The sequence below is a fragment of the Lissotriton vulgaris genome, chromosome 8, assembly GCF_964263255.1.
Source record: "Lissotriton vulgaris chromosome 8, aLisVul1.2, whole genome shotgun sequence".
Classification (NCBI taxonomy): Eukaryota; Metazoa; Chordata; class Amphibia; order Caudata; family Salamandridae; genus Lissotriton; species Lissotriton vulgaris.
This window is the reverse complement of record NC_141696.1, coordinates 35,913,720-35,941,630: the sequence shown is the minus strand read 5'-3', so window position 1 is coordinate 35,941,630 and position 27,911 is coordinate 35,913,720.

Sequence of the window (27,911 nt, the reverse complement as noted above, 5' to 3'; positions counted from 1 at the left end):
CCCGATAGGTTTGGATAGGTTGGCCCAGTTGTTGGCTACACTCCCTGCGACATGTTCATCTCAGTTCGAGGCGGTATTGTTCCGAGCCGCTTTTACGCTAGCATTTCACGGGGCGATGCGGTTAAGCGAACTGGTAGCAAGGAACAAACAGGATGTGGCAGGGGGTTTGTGCCGAGAACACGTTCAGATCAGAGGAGAGGCAATGACTATCTCCTTTGTCAGGTCCAAGACCGATCAAGACGGGATGGGTGACTGCATAATCATACGCAGGATTCCCGGGTCCTCCATGTGTCCGGTAAAGTGTTTAGAAGATTACCTAGCGCGAAGGGTGGCACTATGGGGGGGGACCTTGTTGAGACACGCGGACGCCACCCCACTGACGAAATTTCAGTTTCAGCGGGTGCTTGCGATGTCAATTGCCGCTGCGGGCTTGAACCCGGGCGAGTTTGGGACCCATTCCTTTCGGATAGGGGCTGCTACGGAAGCTACAGCCAGGGGTCTTAATGTTGAACAAGTGAAACGAGTGGGGCGTTGGTCCTCCAATTGTTATAAGAGGTATGTGCGGTTGCACATGTTGTAAAGCTGTAATGATGTACTCACGCCTCTTGTTTTTGTTTGGTTGTCAGTTGCAGTCGACCCAACACCGGGCCAGCGGTCAGACATCACCGGCTGTGGAAAAGGAGGTGTGGGTCGTGGGCCACTCATACGTGAGGCGTGCCGCGGACGTATTCAAAGCAGGTGACATGATTCACGTAGCTGGGGAATACGGGTACAGGGTGTCCTTCTACGGAAGAGGCGGTCTCTGTATTGACCAGTTTCAAGCATATTTTGAGGATTTGTTAGGGCGGACGAGGTCACCGCCGTCTATAGTCATAGTACATTTAGGGGGCAATGATTTGGTCACCACCGGTAGACGACTTCTCCTGGAGGCAATGCTTTCCACTGTAAGTTGGTTGGCGAGGAGAGTTCCGGGGTGCACAATTGCGTGGTCCCATATGATCCCACGAAAGGTGTGGCGGGGGGCTATTTCTATTCCTGCTTTGAATCAGTCTGTTAGAAAGCTTAATAACAAAGTGAGTAGGTTGTTCCGTTCCGGGACATTGCATTCTATTCCGCATGGCTGTATTAATGATGACAGTATGTATTCGGGGGATGGTGTGCATTTGTCTCGGGTGGGGAATGAGTTACTCATAGGAGACTTCTTAGAATGGTTAAAAACGTTAAAGCATGACCTTTAGGTAGGAGTTTTTTGGGGGGTCCGGATAGCCGGTCAACTATCCGGCCTGTGGCGGTAAGGTCATGATCGGTGAGCAGTAATTGGAAGATCCCTATGAGTGGGCGTCACCCAACACGGATGGGAGCGCTCGGGAGAGGTGGCCTTTGGCCCCTCAACGGGGAGGCGGTCCCTTCTAAGGATGGGCCGCCGGAAGGAAAGGAAAGGCGGTCAAGGCCCCTTCCTGTGTAGGAGGGGTTACAGCCCCCTCCTGGGGAATTTCCCGGGGCCAGTGACGTCTGCGACGGCAGATGTGGTAAGTTGTGTGGGGTTTGGGGGGAGGTCTACGCTACCTTCTAGATACTCACACGAGTCCTCGAACGACCTTTAAGTGGCGTCGAGTTTATTGGGGCCCCCGTCAAGTCAAGGGAAATTGGTAGTTGCACTTGAGGTACGCCTCAGTGCTGTCGCCCCTCCCAAGTGGGGGGGGGTATTTCTGGTTAGGGATCTTGACACCGGTTACGACCTTGCCGTTGGCCCTTAAACGCTAGGATGTACAATTTCAATATTTCAAGAAAATGTTTTGTAGGTTGTTAGTTCGGCTAGGAGAACCTCTGTATTAGAGAATCTGTTAAGGTTAGCCAAACATCGCAATGTGGTAATGAAATTGTACATTAATATGAAACTGTTTAATGTTTTAATTTTTTGTTTTAATAAATACGGCCGGGGAGGGTCACTCCCTCCCTCTTCCAAAAACTTCAAGAACTGTTTCCGGTTTCCCTCCTTTGGGGATTGTGTTGAGAGGGGGTGGCGGGTATCTCAGCCATATGGAAAGGGGCGACCACTCGGTCCCCCCGAACGTATGGCAGAGTACCTCGATCCCCCCGGGAAGCCATTTTGGGCGGGAGGCGCGTCTCGGCTGGTATGCCCGAAGCGGCGTAGCCGGGGCGCGCTCTTTCCCGCCCTAGAGTGGGCTGGCCTAGACACTGACGCGGCTGGCCACGCCCTCGGGGCAGGCAGGGGCGGGTTTACGCCCGCCCTGAAGACGGATAAAAAGGGACGCAAGACCAGAAGACATCCTCTTGTTCCTGTGCTCTGAAGCTGCACCCCCTCGCTGCACGTGAGCTCGAGACGGAACGAAGAGCCAATTTTGACCCACCCACCAGCCCCTGAAGACAGCCAGTTGTTTGTAAATAAAATGGGTCAATAATTCTATTTCGTTTACAGGTTGTGGTATTATCGTGTTGATATTGAGTGTGTAATAAAGTTGGTCGATTTTATGTATGTTTTGTGATTAAAGATATTCGGTTTTTAGTGTCCATTTATAAGCATGCTTATTTTGGTCATAGTGGCCAATGTATTGTTTATTTAGTTAGCATTGTCGTATTTATTTTGGTCGGGCGGTAAGGTCATGATCGGTGAGCAGTAATTGGAAGATCCCTATGAGTGGGCGTCACCCAACACGGATGGGAGCGCTCGGGAGAGGTGGCCTTTGGCCCCTCAACGGGGAGGCGGTCCCTTCTAAGGATGGACCGCCGGAAGGAAAGGAAAGGCGGTCAAGGCCCCTTCCTGTGTAGGAGGGGTTACAGCCCCCTCCTGGGGAATTTCCCGGGGCCAGTGACGTCTGCGACGGCAGATGTGGTAAGTTCTGTGGGGTTTGGGGGGAGGTCTACGCTACCTTCTAGATACTCACACGAGTCCTCGAACGACCTTTAAGTGGCGTCGAGTTTATTGGGGCCCCCGTCAAGTCAAGGGAAATTGGTAGTTGCACTTGAGGTACGCCTCAGTGCTGTCGCCCCTCCCAAGTGGGGGGGGGTATTTCTGGTTAGGGATCTTGACACCGGTTACGACCTTGCCGTTGGCCCTTAAACGCTAGGATGTACAATTTCAATATTTCAAGAAAATGTTTTGTAGGTTGTTAGTTCGGCTAGGAGAACCTCTGTATTAGAGAATCTGTTAAGGTTAGCCAAACATCGCAATGTGGTAATGAAATTGTACATTAATATGAAACTGTTTAATGTTTTAATTTTTTGTTTTAATAAATACGGCCGGGGAGGGTCACTCCCTCCCTCTTCCAAAAACTTCAAGAACTGTTTCCGGTTTCCCTCCTTTGGGGATTGTGTTGAGAGGGGGTGGCGGGTATCTCAGCCATATAGAAGTTTGTCCACTGTTGGTGAACTCTACAATGTTCTGTGACTGCTTTTTATTATAGGTATGTCAGTCTGTTATCACAGTGTGGCCTTTATGCATCAATTGTCTGATTTTGTATGTTCATATCGTTGTAAAACCGGACCATATCTGTAGCAATATTTTTTTTACAACACATTTTATCAATTTTATAAAAATATGTTGCTACAGTAAGTCATAGCATGACCGGTAACAAGGTCAATGGTGAGTTTGTGCCTCACAACCTCCTGGTGTCTCCGTCCTGAGGGTTCCCTCCCTCTACAGCGCCTACAGCAGGCCATCCAAAAGGAGTTAGCATGAATCAACCCCTGAATGCCCGTAGTTTTCATTTTATGGTGGTGGTCGATGAAGACCTAGGGCTAATGAAGTCCCCTCTATAATCCGCCCATTCCTTCCAGATCTTAGTGTGTTTCTAGGGACATCATCAAGCTTAGTACACGCGGAGGTCTCTACTCATACACCATTCAAGGCTCTTGCACCACTCCTCAATAGAAGGAATGTCACTGGCTTTCCACTTGTGCGCAGTGTCTTGTCTGGCTACAGTAAGGCAGTGATAGGCTCTATTGCTTCTCATCAAAGTCCATGTAGATGTGTAGCAGAGCAAACCTAGGATCAAGGGGGATAGTCCTCCCCAGAACCCCCCCCAGACAGGAGAGAACTCTCCTTTAGAATGGCTCCACCCTTCCACACAGCCATGTAGTATGTCGAAGGTCTCCCTCCTGCGTCGCCCACTGACGGCAAGAAGGAGAAGTCACCACCCCATCTGCCAATGTTTATGCATTGTAAGGTATGTTCGATGAAGATATTTCCACTGGATGAGGTGGAATTGGGTTACAATTACTGAGGGTTGCCTAAAGGCCAGAGTCTCTGCCCATTCTTCATATGTGAGGGCTCCCAGGTTGCACTCCCATGTTTGTTGCAGCTCAGTAAACATGTTGGTCAAGTTGTGTATGAGAGATTGGAATATTTGTGTTACCTTTGGTTCCTCAGCCTCAGTCCCCCATGAGTAATTTTGCCTCTTGGAGGTTATACTCCGGGCGGTCTTCTAAATCCCTGATATTGAGCCCCAGGGCGTGTTGAACCTTGAGATATTGATAATATTGTCTGCGGTGCAGATCATATTCAATCTGTAAGGTTTGGTGTGATTAAGGGTTGTTCAGTGTATCAGGTTCATTGGAACTAAAATACCTATAACATTCCACTTACGGACACCCTCCAATGCTGTTAAACTGTAGCAGATGTGTGCTATTCTCAGCCAGGACTAAAAGTAGCTTTTTGCTCAATCCATTTTTCGATTATAGCAATTCGGTATTTTTCGCTGTATTGTCATTGTCTGAACCCCTGCAAAGTACCTACAGAACGCACTTAAAGAGCAGGGCGTCCACAGGATTTCTCCTTTTTGACAGCTTGCATAACATGCGTTTAGTTTTGAAGTCCCACTTTGTCCAGCTATGCAACCTAGAGGTAAAGGTTCAAATCCCAGCCGGGCACTTCATACCTTCATCTTTCAAGCCATGGCTCCAGTTCTCGCATTTCATTATTCAAACCCTTATCTTTAGAACCTGTACCCTCCGCATGTGTAGGATTAATCTAAGGGTATTCCTCTGTTAATGAGTTGCAGACGACTTCCCTGACGCACTCCCTCCACAAAGGCTGGAATCCACTTATTCATGTCTTCAATATATTCCACATTAAATACCAGGGGGCAAATTTACAAGGAAGTGCCGCAGCGCAACAACACAAGCTCTTTGGCTGCGCCACGCTGTAACACTTCCAAAGCACAGGAATGCAACATATTTTCAATAATATGTAGCATTCCTGTGCTCTCCCCAATGTTGGTGCACAAATTATTGCCAATTCCAACTGTAGGCTTTGCAATAATCCAAATGAGGACGTTTTACACTTGTTATGCAGCTGTAAAGCCCTAGACAGTGCCGGAAGGGGCCTACTAATCCAGCTCTGGAATCAATACTGTGTGCGAACTCGCAGACAAGCCCTGCTGATCAGCTTTAAAGGAGAAAATATCCAACTGGCCTGCCGACTAGTGTGCTTCATGAAAATAGTTAATACGATCCAAAATCCTGAGACCAGCGATTGAATTAGACTCATAAAGACCCGCTCCTGTACCTTAAGAAAAATCTTTTTTTAACCAACAAAAACCTAGTAAATGCTGAACGGTCTCTTTTTTTTTAAACATTTGCAACTCATTGAACCATTTTTGTATAGATTTATCGTCCATCCTTTGAATTTTCTTTTATCGATTTTAACTGCTTTTTTGCAAAACTCATGATTGTGAAATTCTTCTTGTATTTTTTAAAGTGTCATTGCAAAGATTTTTATTAATCATGCAATAAAGTAAAGTATTGCCATGGGGAGATTGTTTTTATGCAGGAAGAGGCACCTTCCGGCAAAACAACAATCACAACAGGCATTTTCCATTTCCTTTGTGTGCTGCAGAATGCAGCATGCATTGAAAGAGGAAAAATGAGGAGAAATGAAAAGATTTCTCCTCGTTGCGCCTCACTAGGCCACCCCTAGGGTGGCGTAGCATTCAGACACATTTCCAGATTCACAATTTCTTGTACATCTGGAAATGTGTCATGTTCCATGGGTGTGCGTGGGAACACCCACAGCAATACCCATGGAACACCCTTTCCCTCAAAGGCCTGAGTGTAAAGGGGCCATATTTACAAGGACAAGAAAAGTCATGCTGGGTGGCTTTTCCTGTCCTTGTAAATATGGAGCAGTAACATGCGCCACCAGTATGTCATAAAAAGTGACATACTGGTGGCGCAGGGGGCTTGAAAATCTGCCCTCAGCTCTCTATCAAATAACCAGGACTTCCTTAACCCTTTGCCTATTGAAACCTGTATTTTTATTATCAGGGTATTATGTTCCCAAAATATCATTGGGTACTTGACAATCTTTGGCCCTCTGATTAACATGGATGTGATTAGAAAATATTTGAGTCTGGTACATTTCTTCTGGGGAGCCAAAGAGAATGTATAACCCAGATCTGGTGCTTTTTTTTTCTTCCACACATCCATACGTTGATGATTTATTAAGAGATGATGTACTGCCCAGTAAACCCTGAGTTAGTATCCAGAGGGTAGTGTACCCTGACTACTATCCATATGGACTTTAAGGTCTCCACACAATATCAATGGGGTCTGCCATGACGCCAATTTACAGTCAGATGACTGATCATTGTTGGATCATTCAAATGAAACCCATAGATAGAACACATAGTAAAAACTGAGCTATCCACCTGACAACCTTCCTAGTTTATCAACTAATTAATTTTTCTGTATAGTATGTGGCAATAAGATATAGTTCAAAGTTTCCCGTAAAGGTTTGCTTGCCCCCTCTATAAATATATTATGTCTGCCCTGAGTATTTTCAGCCCTTCTGCCTCTTTCTCCTTTTTAGCCCCATCATTCAACCCACAGACATTAATTGTGCGCATGTATAATTTCCTTACTCAAGACATTTAGATATATAACAGTCGCCTCCTATCTCGTCGACCATCCTTATTCTACGGTTTGAAACATAAGCATAAACAGATCTCAAAAACCAAGACTGATATTTTGTTCCTCTATTTTTAAATCCCCATCCCAGCTCCCATTCGTTCTCTCACCTACCCCTTCCACTGCATGCTCCTCCACGTATTTTCCACCTTCCTCAACCCCCTTACCTGCCCCCACTCTCCACCCCTTCCCTCCATACGAGGCAATCAGACCCACTATGGTGTGAGTGATGGTTTGCATGCTCTCCTTCCTTCCCATCACACCACACTGGGGAAAGAGAAAAGAAAAGGAGAAGAAAAAAAGCCACTGGGGAGAATAAAATACTACTTTCTGATCCCATATATCATTATTCAAATCATTAATCAGTAAGCCTACAACCGCCAAATATTCCTTGGCCTTAATTTCTGATGTAAAAACACGTGTCTGATGTTTAAATATTATCTTGTGCTGTGTGGGATTTATTAGATAGGGCTATGCCCCTTTGCCCTGGCATGGTTTTATCAACTGCCTTAGGGCCTGATTACCATCTTAGTGGATGGGATACACAAATGTGAAGATATACCGCCCACCAAATTACAAGTTCTATAGGTTAGAATGAAATTGGAAGACAGGATATCTGTGACATTTCTGATGGGGTAACCTATCCCGCCCAGATTGTAATCAGGCCTTTAGTCTTCAATGCCGCCCTTCAGTGAAGTGATAGCAATCAGGTCTAGTGAAACAAGAGTATCCCTCTATGATTCATTTAGAATCTGGTCATGCTCTTTCAAAGACCACCAGTCTCAATGGAAAAGTTCCGAAATATACTAGAATAGCCCTATACATTGAGTCCCAGGGGTGTTTGCGCCCACTTTGCGCCTCCCCCCAGGGCACATTGGTATTCCAGAATGGGCTGCAGATGCTTGTGCATCCCCTTCTTAAATACAGATAGCACTGTAGCACATGCTGCGCCAGCCCTATCATGAGAGGGTGTTTCCTTATTTGCATGAGGGCTTGACCCCATGGAGATAAGGGAATCACTTTGCCTCTGTGTCTGCACTGTATTACTGACATAGGTGCAGAGGCAAACATACTATAAGACCCGCACTGAAGGTGCACCACAAAAAGGTGGCAGACTAAAGGATCAACCATTAGGGGGGAGAAGGGGAGTGCGATGCCCCTCAGGCATCCCGATGCAGGCGAGCACAGTCACTCACTGCACCCACCTGCAAGTGTATCACTAACCCCTCTTAAAAGTGCAGGTGTGTTGCTACCTGCACAGAAAAGACAGGACATCTTTTAAGCAGCTGCTCTGTATTTTACTTCAAGGCACTGCCCTGGGGCAGCACAAGTTCACAAGGAATCCCGAATACACCAGACTCTGCTTCCACAAAGGAATGAAGAACGTGGCAGCCTGGATGAAAGACAGCTGTTGAAGCTCAACTCAGAGAAAACAGAGGTCCTCATCCTCGGACCCTGCACCTCCGCCTGGGAGAATACCTGGTGGCCCTCAGGAATCCACCCACCCCTACAGAACATCCATGAAATCTCATCATCATCCTCGACTCCTCCCTCTCCATGAACCGCCAGATCAACGCGGTTGATTCCACTAGTTTCAACTGCCTGTGCATCCTCTGCAAGACCTTCAAATGGATCCCCCCCAACTGCAGAAGGACTGTCACCCACGCACTGATAAACAGCAGACTGGAATACGGCAACACCCTATACTCCGCAATCAACATATGGCTGAGATACCCGCCACCCCCTCTCAACACAATCCCCAAGGATGGGAAACCGGAAACAGTTCTGAAGTTTTTGGAAGACGGGAGGGAGTGACCCTCCCGGCCGTATTTATTAAAAATATGAAACAAAATTAAAACATTAAATCAACAGTTTCATATTATGTACAATTTCATTACCACATTGCGATGTTTGGCTAACCTTAACATATCCTCTAATACAAAGGTTCTCCTAGCCGAACTAACATCCTACCAAACATTTACTTAACTTTTGAAATTGTACATCCTAACGTTTAAGGGCCAACGGCAAGGTCGTAACCGGTGTCAAGATCCCTAACCCAGACATATCCCCCTCACTTGTGAGGGGCGGCACGGAGGCATACCTCAAGTGCAACTACCAATTTCCCTTGACTTGACGGGGGCCCCAATAAAACTCGACGCCACTTAAAGGTCGTACGAGGACTCGTGTGAGGTATCTAGAAGGTAGCGTAGACCCCCCCCAAACCCCACACAACTTACCACATCTGCCGTCGCAGACGTCCTGGCCCCGGGAAATTCCCCAGGAGGGGGCTGTAACCCCTCCTACCCATGAAGGGGCCTTGACCGCCTTCCCTTTCCTTTCGGCGACCCATCCTTAGAAGGGACCGCCTCCCCGTTGAGGGGCCAATGGCCACCTCCCCCGAGCGCCCCCATCCGTAATGGGTGACGCCCACTCATAGGGATCTTCCAATTAGTGCTCACCGATCATGACCTTACCGCCCGACCAAAATAAATACGACAATGATAACTAAATAACTAAGACTAAATATAACAGACAGTAGCAACAACACTTTATTCAAAGCATGCTTACTGATGAACACTAAAGCAGAATTACTTTATTTGCAAAACATAACACAAATCGATCATTCTTTATTGCATACTCAAAATCTTCACGATAATACCACAACCTGTAAACGAAAAATCAGAATTAACCATCAAACTTTATTTAAAACCACTCGCTGTCTTCAGGGGCTGGTGGGTGGGTCAAAATTGGCTCTTCGTTCCGTCTCGAGCTCACGTGCAGCGAGGAGGTGCAGCTTCGGAGCACAGGAACAAGAGGATGCTTTCTGGTCTTGATCCTCCTTTTATCCGTCTTCAGGGCGGGCGTAAACCCGCCCCTGCCTGCCCCAAGGGCGTGGCCAGCCGCGTCAGTGTCTAGGCCAACCCACTCTAGGGCGGGAAAAAAGGCGCGCCCCGGCTACGCCGCTTCGGGCATACCAGCCGAGACTCGCCTCCCGCCCAAGATGGCTTCCCGGGGGGATCGTGGTACTCTGCCATACGTTCGGGGGGACCGATTGGTCGCCCCTTTCCATATGGCTGAGATACCCGGCACCCCCTCTCAACACAATCCCCAAGGATGGGAAACCGGAAACAGTTCTGAAGTTTTTGGAAGACGGGAGGGAGTGACCCTCCCGGCCGTATTTATTAAAAATATGAAACAAAATTAAAACATTAAATCAACAGTTTCATATTATGTACAATTTCATTACCACATTGCGATGTTTGGCTAACCTTAACATATCCTCTAATACAAAGGTTCTCCTAGCCGAACTAACATCCTACCAAACATTTACTTAACTTTTGAAATTGTACATCCTAACGTTTAAGGGCCAACGGCAAGGTCGTAACCGGTGTCAAGATCCCTAACCCAGACATATCCCCCTCACTTGTGAGGGGCGGCACGGAGGCATACCTCAAGTGCAACTACCAATTTCCCTTGACTTGACGGGGGCCCCAATAAAACTCGACGCCACTTAAAGGTCGTACGAGGACTCGTGTGAGGTATCTAGAAGGTAGCGTAGACCCCCCCCCAAACCCCACACAACTTACCACATCTGCCGTCGCAGACGTCCTGGCCCCGGGAAATTCCCCAGGAGGGGGCTGTAACCCCTCCTACCCATGAAGGGGCCTTGACCGCCTTCCCTTTCCTTTCGGCGACCCATCCTTAGAAGGGACCGCCTCCCCGTTGAGGGGCCAATGGCCACCTCCCCCGAGCGCCCCCATCCGTAATGGGTGACGCCCACTCATAGGGATCTTCCAATTAGTGCTCACCGATCATGACCTTACCGCCACAGGTCCGGATAGTTGACCGGCTATCCGGACCCCCCACCACACTCCTACCTAAAGGTCATGTTTTAACGTCTTCAGCCAAGCTATGAAGTCTCCTATGAGTAACTCATTCCCCATCCGAGACAAATGCACACCATCCCTCAAGTACATACTGTCATCCTTAATACACCCATGCGAGATAGAATGCAGTGCATTGGATCGGAACAACCTACTCACTTTGTTATTAATTTTTCTCACAGAATGATTTAAAGCAGAAACAGAAAAAGCCCCCCGCCACACTTTTCGTGGGATCATATGGGACCACGCAATTGTGCACCCTGGAACTCTCCTCGCTAACCGACTTACAGTGGAAAGCATCGCCTCCAGGAGAAGTCGTCTACCAGTGGTGACCAAATCGTTGCCCCCAAGATGTACTATGACTACAGACGGCGGTGACCTCGTCCGCCCTAGCAAACCCTCGAAAAATGATTGAAACTGGTCAATACAGAGACCACCCTTTCTGTAGAAGGACACACTTTACCCGTATTCCCCAGCCACGTGCACCATGTCACCTGCCTTAAATACGTCCGCGGCACGCCTCACGTATGAGTGGCCAACGACCCACACCTCCTTTTTCACAGCCGGTGATGTCTGACCGCTGGCCCGGTGTTGGGTCGACTGCATAGTCCGCCCCGCCTCGTAGGCTTGCGTAACTGAAAACCAAACAAAACAAGAAGCGTGAGTACATCATTACAGCTTCACAACATGTGCAAACGCACATACCTTTTATAACAATTGGAGGACCAACGCCCCACACGTTTAACTTGTTCCACATTCAGACCCCTGGCTGTAGCCTCTGTAGCAGCCCCTATCCGAAAGGAATGGGTCCCAAACTCGCCCGGGTTCAAGCCCGCAGCTGTAATCGACATCGCAAGCACCCGCTGAAACTGAAACCTTGTCAGTGGGGTGGCGTCCGCGTGTCTCAACAAGGTCCCCCCCCATGATGCCACCCTTCGTGTTAAATAATCCTCTAAACACTTCACCGGGCACATGGACGACCCGGGAATCCTGCGTATAATTATGCAGTCACCCATCCCACTCTGATCGGTCTTGGACCTCACAAACGAGACAGTCATTGTCTCCCCTCTGATCTGAACGTGCTCTGCGCACAGTCCTCCCGTCACATCCTGCTTGTTCCTCGCCACTAATTCGCTTACCCGCATAGCCCCATGAAATGCCAGCGTAAAAGCGGCTCGGAATAACACTGTCTCAAACTGAGATGAACATGTTGTAGGGAGTCTGGATAATAACTGGGCCAACCTATCCCAACCTATCGGGCGCCTCTCATCTACTCTGCGACCCTCAAGGCGTTGCCACCCACGTAGCGCTTTTTGCACAACGAAAGACGCTGTCGGGTCCTGGATCCCATGAGCCCTAGCAACAAAGGAAATGGCAGCCCGATGCCTCTGGGCCGTGTCCACCGATTTCCCTGCCAGATGTAACGACATCAGAAAGTTCACTACCCATTCCTCCTGGCCCCAAAGCTCCTCTCTAGCAGTCCCCAAAAAGGCTAAATAGGACCGGAACGCCCCTTCATATGCCTTCCTCGTCCTGGGTGCTAAACTCTCTCCCACGAGGTTACGAAGTTCGGGGCACCGAGAGACCAGAGAGCTTCGGGAAAGGGTGCTGGCTCCGGGTCCGCTGTGGGAAGAAAACCCCAGAAGGCCTGCATACGAAAACGAGAAAGGGCATCAGCCGCCTGGTTCATTACCCCCGGGACATGTCTTGCTTTGAATAGCACATTCAATTGCATACACAGTAATACGATTTCCTTGAGCAGTCTCAAAATCCATTTGCATCGTGCTGCCTGGCTATTGATACACTCCACCACGGTCATATTGTCAGACCAAAATACCACAGAGTGATCTCTGAACCCTTCGGGCCACGTTCTCAGGGCCACCAAAATGGGGAAAAGTTCCAGGAAAGCAATGTTACTTGTCAGTCCACTGTCATGCCACCATGCCGGCCATTTTTGTGCAGACCATCGAGTGCCGAAAATGGCACCAAAACCTATGCTCCCTGCCGAATCTGTCCACAGCCCCAGCTCCTCAGAGGACACGGCCGGTTTGTTCCAGACGACTCGACCATTGAAATCCGCCAGAAATGCCAACCAAATGCGCATGTCCTGGCGGACCTCTGCCGAGAGCCTTGTGCGATGATGGCCCTCCTTCAGTCCGACCATGGCTTGAGCGATCGAACGGGAAAAAGGGCGGGCCATTGGTATAACTCTTAGGGCAAAATTCAACTGTCCCACTAACTGCTGTAATTGATGCAGCTTAACCTTAGATTCACTCATACACATTTGCAGGGATGCCCTGAACTTTAACACTTTATCAACTGGTAAACGGAAACAACCTTCTCCGGAGTCTAACTCGATCCCCAGAAACTCGAGGCAAGTCGAAGGACCCACCGTCTTACCTGGTGCCAATGGCACGCCAAACTTGTTCATTAAAACACAAAATGCAGCCAAAGCTTGCCCACATTCCGGGTCCCCGGCTGCCCCCAAGAACAAAAAATCATCGAGATAATGCATCACATGTTGAAAACCCGTCTTCTTAGTGAAGACCCATTGTAGGAAACTACTGAATTTCTCGAAATAGGCACAAGAAATAGAGCATCCCATCGGCATACACCTATCCATGTAATACTGACCCTGAAACATGAAACCCAGTAGACGCTGATCGTCTGGATGTACCGGGAGCAACCGGAACGCTGACTCGATATCAGATTTTGCCATCAGCGCACCGGGCCCCAGGCGATTCAAAATGGCTACGGCCTCATCGAAGGATGCGTACCGCACCGAACACATTTCCGGGTCTATCGCTTCGTTTACGGAAAGACCACGTGGGGCTGACAAATTATGTATCAGCCGAAACTCACCCGGGTCCTTCTTGGGGACCACTCCTAAAGGCGAACAAACAAATTTAGCAACCGGGGGTACACTAAACGGACCGGCGACTCGACCTCGAGTAACCTCCTTCCGTATCTTTTCCTGTACCACGGTCGTATGCTGCAAGACCGATATCTGATTTTTGCATTTTTCCACACCCTGAAAGTCCCCCACTGGGATGCGGAAACCATATGAAAACCTGTTCCGCACCACCCCAGCGGAAGCACGATCCGGGTATTCACTGAGCCAGGGAATCATTGCCAAGGTATCAATCGGGGTAGGTAAAGGCGCCCCTCGGACTATGTTAGACCTGTTTGGCACCTCCTCTACCCCCGTTATCACCCGTTTTGGCTCTGCACGTGGACTCAGGATGGGATGATTGCCCACACCCACTACATTCGTGTCTAAATTTGCACGACCCCTGGGGCCTAGTACATTTACCCCTGTTAAAGTTCCAACAAACCCCCTTTTTCCCTGCATTACCGGTAGGCCTCGAGTGATTGTCGGTACCCGTACCTGATCGAAAGGGCGTCCCCGCATACTGACGGGAGGATTCGCCCACGTTACTCCCCACTAATGGCAATTTCAACATACCAGTATCCTTCATTTTGGACCAGGACACAGAATCATAACAATCCCAAGTTAAGTTTTTATCATGTTCTTTTGCTTTTCTGAAAAGACTATTATAGCAGAACCAATGATTACCCTCGTGTGATACCGAATACCCCATGATCCGTGACTGATAAATCGGCAATTCGGGTAGCAATTCGGGCCTTCGTTCTCCCAAGATCGATGTGAAAACCCCCCACGCCTTGCCCCAATTGCCAATGTTTTCATTTACCTTAAAGGCGGCCATCTTTGCGCGCCAAACACTCGGATGCATGAGGTCCTTCTGACTTTTAACATGCTCCATCTCATAATGATCAGTAAGCAACGAGAAGATGTTTACATATTCCCCTGCCCATATCTTTTCTTTAATAGCTAAAGGGACATGCTGACCCAACTTCTCCCTACGAGAGGGTGCAGACTCTTCCCTCGCAATCGGCAATGGCCGCTTACCTGAACCGGACGCTGTCTCTGCGACTAAAACCGTCCCCTGTGGCTTCTCTACGGCTGCAGCCGGCGTGGATACCCTCGCTGCTTCTCGAGTTTCACGCAGTTGTTTCATCAACACCTGCGCGTCGACAGCCGTGGCGCCCTCGCTACCTTTACCCAACCACGCTGCTAATTGTGCTGCCAGCTCGGGCGGCATATCTTCCCCGGACACGGGGGTGACCACAACGGGAATCGGATTCCCTTCCTCCGGCACGGGAGTGGGTGCTTCGAGCGGGACACTGGGACCCGGAATATCTCCCCCAGCTGCTCCTCTCCTAGGCCTCTTGCCTTTTCCTCCCGGGGCTGTTCCCTCCAAAGGACGTTTCGGCCCCCCTTCCTCGTCTTTATCCATTCGCCTCTTTAGGTCGGTCACCTCTTTCATGAGAACACGCAGCATCTGGTCGGTAGTCATTCGCTTTCCCGCCTTCTTCGGCATTCTCCAGCAGAGTATCTAGAAAACAAACAAGAGGATTACAACGCTCAAAATTGGCTCTTCGTTCCGTCTCGAGCTCACGTGCAGCGAGGAGGTGCAGCTTCAGAGCACAGGAACAAGAGGATGCTTTCTGGTCTTGATCCTCCTTTTATCCGTCTTCAGGGCGGGCGTAAACCCGCCCCTGCCTGCCCCAAGGGCGTGGCCAGCCGCGTCAGTGTCTAGGCCAACCCACTCTAGGGCGGGAAAAAAGGCGCGCCCCGGCTACGCCGCTTCGAGCATACCAGCCGAGACTCGCCTCCCGCCCAAGATGGCTTCCCGGGGGGGATCGTGGTACTCTGCCATACGTTCGGGGGGACCGATTGGTCGCCCCTTTCCAGAACTCTTCTACACAAACTCCAAACCATCCAGAATGCTGCAGCCAGACTCGTCCTCGGGACACAGCGTCACGAACACATAACCCAACAACTATGAAACCTATACTGGCTCCCCATCAAGAGGATCACCTTCAAACTCCTCACCCACATCTACAAATTCCTCAACAACATCGAACCCAAATACCTTAACAAGAGAGTCTTCTTCCACGTACCCAAGAGGAACCTCTGCTCCGACAACCTAGCCCTGGCAGTGGTCCCCTGCATCCACAGAAACAGAGCATGCGGGAAAGCGTTCTCTTACATCGCAGCTAAGACCTGGAACGAGCTCCCTGTGAATATCAGACGCTCCCCGACCCTGCACACGTTCAGGAAGGACCTCAAGACCTGGCTCTTCGATTGATTCGGAGCTGCCCCTCCAACCCTAGCAGCTTGAGACCCTCACAGGTGAATAGTGTGCTCTAGAAACCCCCGATTGACTGATTGATTGGGTATCACATTCATGTTAATGTTAATATTACTGCAATTTGTATAGCGCATCATCTGCCCCAGCAACGGGGCGTCCTGGCTCTCCTCAGAATCTCCGCAGAATCTCACGGATAGATAAAAGTTTTGATGGAACTCCATGGAAATCCGCAGAGTGAAACTCCACAAGTTCCACCTGTTCCTAGTTTGTACTTAAAGTACTGAAAATACATTATGAGTGTTAAGTCTTGTTGATAAAAATTGAATAGTAGGAATAAATGCATGAACAACAGGTTTAGGCTCTGGTGAGTAAATGTGGCATTTGGATCCGTAGTATTTCCATTTCCAGATATGGGTAGAGCCAGTTCTGAGATTCTACAGTTCAAGGCTTGATGGAGAGGTGTGGCCAAGATGAGTGGCTGCCTTTACCAGTAAACCTTGAACCAGCATTAACAATAATACTTATTAGACAGGTTGGGCCACAATGTACAGGGACCACAATAGGCAATTTATCAACCTGTATAAAGTAGAGGCTGGATTTTGGAATAGAGTCTTTTCTGCATTGGATCTATAGTGTTCCAAATATTAGCTGACAGGCACCCCAAATAAACATAATTTAATAATGTATTTCAAGGGCTGCAAGGAGTAGGAAAACAATGGAGGAGTGAATGGGTAAGGGAAAAGGGTAGACACAGGGGAAAAGGGTATTTGAGAGGAGTTAAAAAGCACCGAAAACACTGGAAAGGACACATGCTCTTGAGTATTTATTGAAAAAGAATAAAGTAGCTCCATACATGTGAGCAGTCAAACAGAAGGATGGTAAAAAGGCTATAACCAAGGGGAGGCACAAGTAGATGAAGAAAAGCCAGCAAATAAGAATCAAGCAAATAGCATTGTGGAGGTGCAGTGATGCACAATATTCATGCTTCACAGTAGTCATGCTTCATGAAGGTTCTTGATAGATATATTTATTCAAGCTCCACATAACAGGAAGCGGTTGGCTCGACTCCAGCACATCAGCACTCTACATGTGGAATGCTGTACAGTGCAACCTTGTCTCTGGAACCCATGTTAAATTCCATGTCACATTTACATAAAGAATATAATCAGTGCACAAGTCCTAAAAAAAGAAGTGGGGGGACGCTGTCGTCACAACAATAAGTGACATCACGAAAGGTGGCTTGCACCATCAGACTCATTGCCTCCCCTCGCTCACCCCTTAGATGCGTTGCATCAGAGAAGCCAGCACGTGAGCAGCGTACTGAATGAGCTCCGATCTCGCCCCAGAGAGGCCAAAAAGTGAATGTGTGGCTCCATTTGCGGCAGTTATCGAGCTCCCGGTAAAATAAGTCGGGGACGCCGTCCACCCGTGTGGTACCCCGATTCGAGCCCTGAATATAATACCACAACAAGCATGTGGACGACACCGAGACCCAAGATCCAAGACCAAGATGCAGCGGTCCCGTCCTTACTCTAACGGGTGTGTCCTAAAATCCCCAACCTTTCTTCGTCCTACTGCAATCAGGATGGAGAGAGTCGAAGCTAAATATGGCTGCATTTATGGATGTATTCAAAAGTTAAATAATTCGTATTGTACTTTACAGTGCCAACCAATGTTTGTTGTTATAATGTGTAATAACTTTAGGTGACACATTAGTCAACCCCCAACACATGATTACTACTTGAGCTAGACGGGCAAGTCTGTATTACTGGCCACTACAAAAATGTAATATTTGGACAAGATTAGAAGTGGGCAAGTAGATTGCTTGGCTACCTCCAGATGGTGGGAGACAGCTGGAGACTAGGCCCAGGTGAAATCTAAATTTCGCCGGCATTACACGAAATTATACCGTTATGCTACATTGCTTAATTACGACACTGTTTTCAGCAAAATTATAGCGCAGGGGCACACTACCAAAGTACACAACTACAACACAGGTGGATGTTGTTCAGAGCAAGTGTGTTTTTCATGCTTTTTTAAATCACAGAATCCATCTTCCCATTGATGCAAAAATTCATTTCACATAATATAATATTGAGCTTAAATTTCATGTAATTATGCAAAAGCAAACTACGCAAATTCTACACAGAGCTAGTGGAGATCTGAGTGTGACAGAAGGGTTATCTATTTGCCAGATAACAATTTTAAGTGACTCAATTGTGACTGTAGGTTGTGTCATAATTGTGACTTTTAGAAGCTGCTGGACCCAGACAGGTCTGTTAACCTTACCTGATCTTCCCACCTGCCGTCTATCAGCTGTAAACCAGCGGAGCTCTTCCCACCCTGGGACTATTGAAAAACATCAATAGAAACCCTCCAACCCCTTCCCCAGGAAGCTGTGAAGTAATCCAGAACTAAGGCAAAGAAATAATAACCCACATGCAGTTTAATGTGAAGTAACACGCATTAAGTGAACAGATGCAAAAGTCCCAGGTTCACAAGTTCAACCAACACACATATTAATTAGCAACAATATGCTTTGTATTGTAGAACACCAGGAGAGCCAATAGAAAACAGGCATTTATGCTTACGTCATGGATGTTCTATTAATAATGAACAGTCAAGGCAGAACAAGCTGCTAAGTGCACATCATGTCACGTGACGCATGCACTCTTCTGGAATATGCAGAAAGCTTGTTTTGCCTCCCTTGTAATACGTTTAAATTGCTCACAGAAGCCTCCTTGTACCAAAAACCGCTGAGTATGAGACAAGCCAGGAATCTTGGCCCACACAAGGGACAGACTTTACACCAGTCTGGAGGGGTCATTGCCTTTCCTGTCCGGGAAAAGCATGCTATGAAAACAAAAGTCAGCAAGACTCTATTCTACATCAGATCTGCTGTCTTTAAGTCAAGTTATCTTACCTGACTCAGCAGCCTTGCCTCTCATCCACCAACCAGAATTCAACAAGATGTTTCCTTCCCATGTATTATGTGTACCCTGCTCACAGAAGACCTAGCGACATCCTACCACAATCTGCTGAGTGTGAGATAGGACATGTGACCCACCCCTACCTCCTGTCCTCCAACCAGAAGCAAACAGTGAGTTTTCTGCCACGTCCCCCAGAGTCTTGCCCTTTTTCTTCCTGCCTCTCACTGCATCATCACCTGTTTGACAGCTAACATCATACAAAGAGAATCTTGTTTGGTCCTCTTGGAACTAGAAGGTCCTCACCATGATCCCTGAGTCACGTCAAATCAAATGCTGCTCATCCTCACAAGGCACCCAAACTTCAGCCACCAACCCAAACCTAAACTACCACAAACAATGAATCCTGACAGCCAACCTAAAATCTCTAGTCATGGACAAACACCATAGCTCTATTAACACCTTCGCTGCCAGGCCACCCCAGGTGCCACGCCTATTTTTGGCAATTTGCAGTAGTTCGCGCTTAACCCCCCATAATCTTTTGTCCACGTTAGGTATCCACACCATACTTGCGTCTTTTTTTTCCAACATGCTGAAGATTCTAAAGGTACCCAGGGTTTGTGGATTTCCCCTGAAAGGAACAAAGAAAGTAGGCAAAATTTTACAACAATTTGGGTTTTGGGGAAAAATTGGCAAAAAGTGCTGCAGAAGAAAGCGTCTCTCTTTCCTACAAATGGTATCAACAAAGGGTTTGTGGTGCTAAAAGCGCTATCTTCCCAGATTTCAGGAACAAGCAGTCTTTTGTCACGAGACCAACATTTTCAACACATTTTTGGGAATTTGACTCGGACATAGCATACATTTATAATTTTTGGGCTTTCAACCTCCTTCCAGTTGGGGGTAGAAATGGGTATGAAACCAATAATGGATCCCGGAAAGCTATACATTTCTAAAGTAGATACAATTGCAAATGCCCTCGTCAGCAGCAGACTGGACTACGGCAACGTCTTCTGCATGGGAACCATGGCTCAACTGCAGCAACGACTCCCACAAGGCACTCCATAACACCGGACCAGCATACCTCAACAAACCACTCAGCTTCTACACCCTGAACCGCCTGCTTCGCTCCACTGACCTTGCCCTCGCCACCGCCCCACGCATCCAAAGAGATCATTCTTCTCCCACCTCCCGCCAAGACCTGGAACATCCTCCCCATCAACCTATGGCAGACCCAGGACCTACTGACCTTCAGGAAACTCCTCAAGACCTGGCTATTTGAACAGTAGCAGTGCCCCCCCCCTTCCAGCGCCTTGAGACCCTCGTGGGTAAGTAGTGCACTCTAAATGTGTGTTGATTGATTGATTGAATGCCGCAAAGGGTCAATTGTTAAGATCCTTCAAGGTTTTCCTATAGAAAGTAACAGGTGAAATAAAAAAAAGAAATTGAGTTAAAAAAAACTGCATTTGTGTCCACATTTTCACCTGTAAACTTCTTCTAACTATGGCAGATTGTTCAAAGCAATATACTGTCACATCTAAGGTACCGTTTCCATTGTGGAGATATGTAGGGCTTGTAGCTTCATCAAGATCCTGAGCCAATAACTTATCTGCACCTTGCAATAGTTTTGATTGTGTACCGGATATACAGCAATTCATTTGATAAAATATGAAGAGTGAAAATAGGTATCAAGGAAACCTACGTATTTCTGAAATGGGAACCAGATATCAAGTTTACAAGCAGTGGTTATTTGCACATCTCTGAATTTGTGGATACCCATATTAGCATGCGAATTAGAGGGCATTTTTTCAAAATGTCTTTTTTACACACTTTTTAACACACTATCTCACATTTGGAAGGCAGAAATACAATAAAAGACAACTGGCAATAACACTTGTTATACTATTCTGTGTTTCCCTAAGTCTCCTGATAAAATCTGTACCTCACTTGTGTTGTTAAGCCTAGTGCCCGAGACAGGAAATGGGTCAAAACACAACATGGACACATCACAATTTTCCACTGAACACTGACCCTATTTTTGCAATGTGTCTAGCTGTGGATTTTGAGTGCCAGCTCTGCCGGTACCTAGAGAAACCTAGCAAACCTGCACACTTTTAAAAGCTAGACACCCAGGGAAAAAACATTTTCTTCACATTTCTGTGATGGAAAGTTCTGTAATCTGTGGGGAACCACAAACTTCCACCTTCCCAGCATTCCCCCAAGTTTCCCAATAAAAATTATCCCTCACTTGTGGTGCTTGCATGGATCCTCCAAGGTTTTCTTACCCAGAACCCTCTGCAGACCTCAAATTGTGCTCAAAAGTCACATTTTCCTCACTTTCTGTGTGGCAAGGTTGTAAGATCACCACACTGGCACAGATTTCCCACCACCCAGTGTCCCCTTCAGTCTCCCAATAAAAATGATACCTCACTTGTGTGGGTTTCCAATGCAGTCAACCTAAAAACATAAATATATCACTTAGATCTCGCGTTGCTATTATCCCTCTATCTCTAAGTTTTTAACCTTTCCCAGTCGCAGGCCTTTGGCCCAACCACACAAGTGAGGTATCATTTTACTTGGAAGACCGAGGGGAATGCCGGCTGGTAGGAAATTTGTGCCAGTACGAGGATTCCACAGAGAAATGTGAGAAAATGTGTTTTTTAGCTAAGTTTGAGTTTTATAGAGGTTTACAATGGAGTCTGGGAACACTTTGGGGGATCCATTCAAGCCACACCTCATTGGAATCCCCGGGTGTCTAGTTTTCAGAAATGTCTGGGTTTGGTATATTTTACTAGATGGCCGCTAAGCCCAGGGAAAAAACAGGTGACCCGATTGCAAAACCAGGTCCTTTTGAGATTGATAATTTTGAGGTATCCGCAGTAAGTTTTGGGCCCTTCCCTATTGCAGGCACTTGGCCCACCCACACAAGTGAGGTAGAATGTTTATTTGGAGACCTGCATGAAAGATGGGTGGCTGTGCAGACCTGGTGATTCCACAACTTTCACACATAGAAATGTGAGGAAAAAGTGATTTTTTCATCTAAAACTCAGGTTTGCAGGGTCTGGCTAAACAATCTTTAGGAGATCCACGCAGGCCACACCTCCCTGGACTACCCCAGATTTCTAGTTTTCAGAAATGTCTGGGTTTGGTAGGTGCCCCCTTTCAAAACCAGGTTGTTGTGTGACAGATTGGGGATACCTGCATTTTTGTTCTATCAAGGGAAACCTACCAAGCCCAGACATTTCCGAAATCTACAGACCAGAGGGAGTCCAGGGACATTTGGCTTGCATGGATCCTCCAAGGTTTTCTTACCCAGAATCCCCTGCAAACCTCAAATTTTTCTCAAAAATCACAATTTCCTCACATTTCTGTGTGGCAAGGTTGTAAGATCACTACAATGGCATGAATTTCCCACCACCCAGTGTTCCTCTCGGTCTCCCAATTAAAATGATATCTCACTTGTGAGGGTGCCCAAAGCAGAGTCACCCTAATAACTTATGAAAAAAAACCTGCCCACTTTGGTTCCCCTCAGTTTTTCATTTTATGAGTTTTTAGGGTCTTTACTTTGGGCATACTCACAAGTAAGGTATAATTTTTTATCTTGAGACCAAGGGGAACGCTGGGTGGTGGCAAATGTGTGTTGGCACAGTGATCCCACAACTTTACCACACAGAAATGTGAGGAAAGAGCTTCATCATATCTGCATGTGGTGTCTGTGAATCCAGTCTTGTGCCTGGAGGATATTCATAAAGGAAGGAATTTGCTGGAAGATATCTCCATGAGAGGTGCTTGAACAGACATCTTCCATTACCTTTATAGTTTGTCCAATTTTAACCCAGAAATGGTGTTCCAAAGGCCTGTTTATAGGGGGTAAATAGGGTGTCTTTGTTCATCAAAATGTGTAACTGTCCTGATTTAATCACAAAAGACTCACCTTCTGTTCAGAGGCTTGGCCTAAAATTCTGCCTTATATACACATACTCTGATAACACATTCAATGTTGGTATTTTCCCAATTCTTTTACTCTTAACTTCTACCAGAATCCTCCAATCGGTCAACTATAGTTGTTGTTCATGCTACACCAAGATAACACAATACAATCGTCATATAATTATCTGTCCATTCCCATTTATTTGTATGGAAACATACGATAATCCTCCAGGACAATACGCCAGCTTCCACTATTTTAAACCCTTTTTGCATAGGAAAATGCAAATCCATTTTGGACGCCCTTGCTGGCTATCTTTGTGTCTCTTTTGAATTGATTGCCTATGTGTTTCTAGAACAAATTTTAAGACAAACAAGATCATTGGTTTAAAAAAAAAAGAGTCCTGCTCGGACCGGTTATTTGAAGAAACATATTCAGGGTAAACTGATTGCTGACTAATTTGTTGTATGACATTACCACGCACTACTTTACCACGCACATTTTTAGAATACAGATTTTCAAACCCATACCACTACCATACATTTAAATTCACTCAGATCTGACATACCTTTGCCACGCATTTCACTACCACACACACTTTTATTACGCTTAGAGTTACATAAAAATACAGTCATAGTCTAACACTGCAACATACTGTTAAAAAATTATACAAAAATCTTAAAATAAAATTGTAAACAAAATTATATATTTAAAAAAATTACATTTATGTTGATTACATGTTTAATTTTGGGGGTATGCCCTCCAACCCCCTTTTTTAATTTATCTTAAAATATATATAAACTAAATCTTGCATAGTCACCAATTCAAACACATATGCAGTGTAAAGACTTGCTTGGTAAAGACTAGCATAGTAAAAGTAATTCCGATGTAAAAAATGCGCTGTACTTGCATTTCGTAGTAAAATCTTTGATGTAAAGGTTGTTTAGTTTTTTTTCTGTATGAAAAATTGTGTTATTGATGATACTATCAAAAATATTTTTGTCCTATAATATCTAATCAATGAACTTGATATATTGCAGGTTCAACATCCGTTATTACCGGGCGGTGCTGGGCATGGTTTTTGCTATTGAAGAAATCAACCAAACACCAGATTTTTTACCAAATATCAGCCTTGGTTTCCAGATCTTTGATTCCTGTGTGTCTGAAAAACAAGCTCTGCGGGGAACCTTGGAGCTACTGTCTGGAAAGAAGGAGCTAGTTCCTGGATACAGCTGTTCAACACGCCCCCTAGTGGCGGGGATAATTGGGGACACATTTTCATCCTTAACCATCCCCATGGCCAGGGTCATGGGGGTCCTTCACTACCCCCAGGTAAGAGTAAACATGTTGAAAATACAGAGGAGTGTTGCTGTATGATCTATAAACCACAGACCACAAAAATTAGATTGAGGGCCCAATACTCAGCACAGACGTAGCAGGAAGTCCACCCCCCTCATGTGTGATATGCGGAGAGCTATCACCTGGCATTTGCAGCTGTGCTATGAAGCAAAGCGATTACCAAGGGACTTTAGAGGAATTGAGCCTGTAAGACATCCTCAGGACCTGTTCCTTTTTCCACCTTCCAGCAACAATTAAAGATTATACCCAGATTTATAAGAAAATGAACACAATAATTAGCCTCAATAGGGAAAAAAATGACTGGAATCATCTAAACATGGAGGACATGGCTTCTCCTAAGTGCTTCAATGAAGAGGTTTCCACTTCTTTGAACAGATAATGCTTTAGGGGCATATTTACAAGGGCTTTATCTCCGCTTTTTTGGCTTTCAAAGCCAAAAAAGCGGAGATAAAACCAGCGCCCTATTTACATGCGATTATGCATGTTAGCACCCTTTTTCCCAACGCCTCCCTTTGCATCTCTAATGAGATGCAAAGTGGGTGTCACTGGGCGTACCCCGGCTGGACTACCTTGCAAATATCGCTGATGTTAACATTGTGATATTTACAATGCAGCCCACATGATTATAGCACACTTTAGATTTTAGCGAAAACTGCAGTTTTCACAAAAATCTAACCTCTGCTAAAATCCTGACTTAGAAAAGGGGGTGGTGATGAACAGAGTGTCTGAATTAAGCAGACCACTCTTACCCAGTCCAAAGATCAGGGCTTGATCCATCACCGTTATTTATCTCACTGCACCATCCCAGCTCAGAACCTGGCTATATGCAAATCAGTCTGTCCCTGGCCCAGTGCATCATGGGAACAGGGCAGACTAAACTACCAAGCCAATTCTTCACCAGAAAGGAGACAAGCTACCGGGGACCGGTTTCTGGCATTTCAGCCGTCTTCGGCCCGGCTTGCTTGAATCCTGATGGTGCAGTGAGAAAGGGACTCATGTCTGAGTATACCCTGCCACACCTATAGTGGCCAAAAACGATTCAGAAAAGGGGGTGGTGATGAACAGAGTGTCTGAATTAAGCAGACCACTCTTACCCAGTCCAAAGATCAGGGCTTGATCCATCACCGTTATTTATCTCACTGCACCATCCCAGCTCAGAACCTGGCTATATGCAAATCAGTCTGTCCCTGGCCCAGTGCATCATGGGAACAGGGCAGACTAAACTACCAAGCCAATTCTTCACCAGAAAGGAGACAAGCTACCGGGGACCGGTTTCTGGCATTTCAGCCGTCTTCGGCCCGGCTTGCTTGAATCCTGATGGTGCAGTGAGAAAGGGACTCATGTCTGAGTATACCCTGCCACACCTATAGTGGCCAAAAACGATTCAGAAAAGGGGGTGGTGATGAACAGAGTGTCTGAATTAAGCAGACCACTCTTACCCAGTCCAAAGATCAGGGCTTGATCCATCACCGTTATTTATCTCTTGCTCATTGCACCATCAGGATTCAAGCAAACCGGGCCGAAGACGGCTGTAATGCCAGAAACCGGTCCCCGGGAGCTTGTTTCCTTCCCAGTGTAAGAATTGGCTTTTGTAGTTTGGTTTGCCCTGTTCCCATCATGCACTGGGACAGGAACAGACTAATTTGCATACAGCCAGGTTCTGAAACTGGGATGGTGCAGTGAGCTAAAAAACGGTGTTGGATCTAGCCCTGATCTCTTGACTGGGTGAGAGCTTTCTGCTTAATTCAGAGACTCTGTCCCTCACCACCCCTTGTTGTAAATATTTTTGTCCACCCTAAGCGTGGAAGGGTATTCTCAGATGTGAGACCCTTGCTCATTGCACCATCAGGATTCAAGCAAACCGGGCCGAAGACGGCTGTAATGCCAGAAACCGGTCCCCGGGAGCTTGTTTCCTTCCCAGTGTAAGAATTGGCTTTTGTAGTTTGGTTTGCCCTGTTCCCATCATGCACTGGGACAGGAACAGACTAATTTGCATACAGCCAGGTTCTGAAACTGGGATGGTGCAGTGAGCTAAAAAACAGTGTTGGATCTAGCCCTGATCTCTTGACTGGGTGAGAGCTTTCTGCTTAATTCAGAGACTCTGTCCCTCACCACCCCTTGTTGTAAATATTTTTGTCCACCCTAAGCGTGGAAGGGTATTCTCAGATGTGAGACCCTTGCTCATTGCACCATCAGGATTCAAGCAAACCGGGCCGAAGATGGCTGTAATGCCAGAAACCGGTCCCCGGGAGCTTGTTTCCTTCCCAGTGTAAGAATTGGCTTTTGTAGTTTGGTTTGCCCTGTTCCCATCATGCACTGGGACAGGAACAGACTAATTTGCATACAGCCAGGTTCTGAAACTGGGATGGTGCAGTGAGCTAAAAAACGGTGTTGGATCTAGCCCTGATCTCTTGACTGGGTGAGAGCTTTCTGCTTAATTCAGAGACTCTGTCCCTCACCACCCCTTGTTGTAAATATTTTTGTCCACCCTAAGCGTGGAAGGGTACTCTCAGATGTGAGACCCTTGCTCATTGCACCATCAGGATTCAAGCAAACCGGGCCGAAGACGGCTGTAATGCCAGAAACCGGTCCCCGGGAGCTTGTTTCCTTCCCAGTGTAAGAATTGGCTTTTGTAGTTTGGTTTGCCCTGTTCCCATCATGCACTGGGACAGGAACAGACTAATTTGCATACAGCCAGGTTCTGAAACTGGGATGGTGCAGTGAGCTAAAAAACGGTGTTGGATCTAGCCCTGATCTCTTGACTGGGTGAGAGCTTTCTGCCTAATTCAGAGACTCTGTCCCTCACCACCCCTTGTTGTAAATATTTTTGTCCACCCTAAGCGTGGAAGGGTATTCTCAGATGTGAGACCCTTGCTCATTGCACCATCAGGATTCAAGCAAACCGGGCCGAAGACGGCTGTAATGCCAGAAACCGGTCCCCGGGAGCTTGTTTCCTTCCCAGTGTAAGAATTGGCTTTTGTAGTTTGGTTTGCCCTGTTCCCATCATGCACTGGGACAGGAACAGACTAATTTGCATACAGCCAGGTTCTGAAACTGGGATGGTGCAGTGAGCTAAAAAACGGTGTTGGATCTAGCCCTGATCTCTTGACTGGGTGAGAGCTTTCTGCTTAATTCAGAGACTCTGTCCCTCACCACCCCTTGTTGTAAATAAAATCCTGACTTAGCCATCCCTAACATAGGGGGTGGATTCTGCTGATACAACCCCATGGGTCATATTAGCAAGGTTATCGCCATTTTGCAGGGAACATCGCTGGAAAACCAGTGATGTTCCCTGCAAAAGGTCGATAACCTTGTTATCTCTGGAATGTTTATCGCCCTGGAGATACGCGTTGTTAATTACGCGCAACCAGAGTGATAAATACCAGAGATAGCCTGAGATAATATAATTATTCATAAGCACGGCCAGCGATAACTAATAATTCGGCTATGACCTGCACAGAACCTTTGGAGCTGTAAGGGTTTCGGGAGTCCTGAAACATAACTCTTCATCACAAAACAACAAGAACCTAACAGCGTTCTCGCTTTTATCAGAAGATATTATACGCCAAGGTCAACTTGATAACAAAATAACTTTTTGAGGTTATCTCAAATATGACCTTGTAAATGGGTCTTGTCTATTCAATAAAACAGAAAAGGAGTTCCCTGGTCTCACACTAGTTACTTTACTCACTTTTGTGACTTGAGGTCTCTG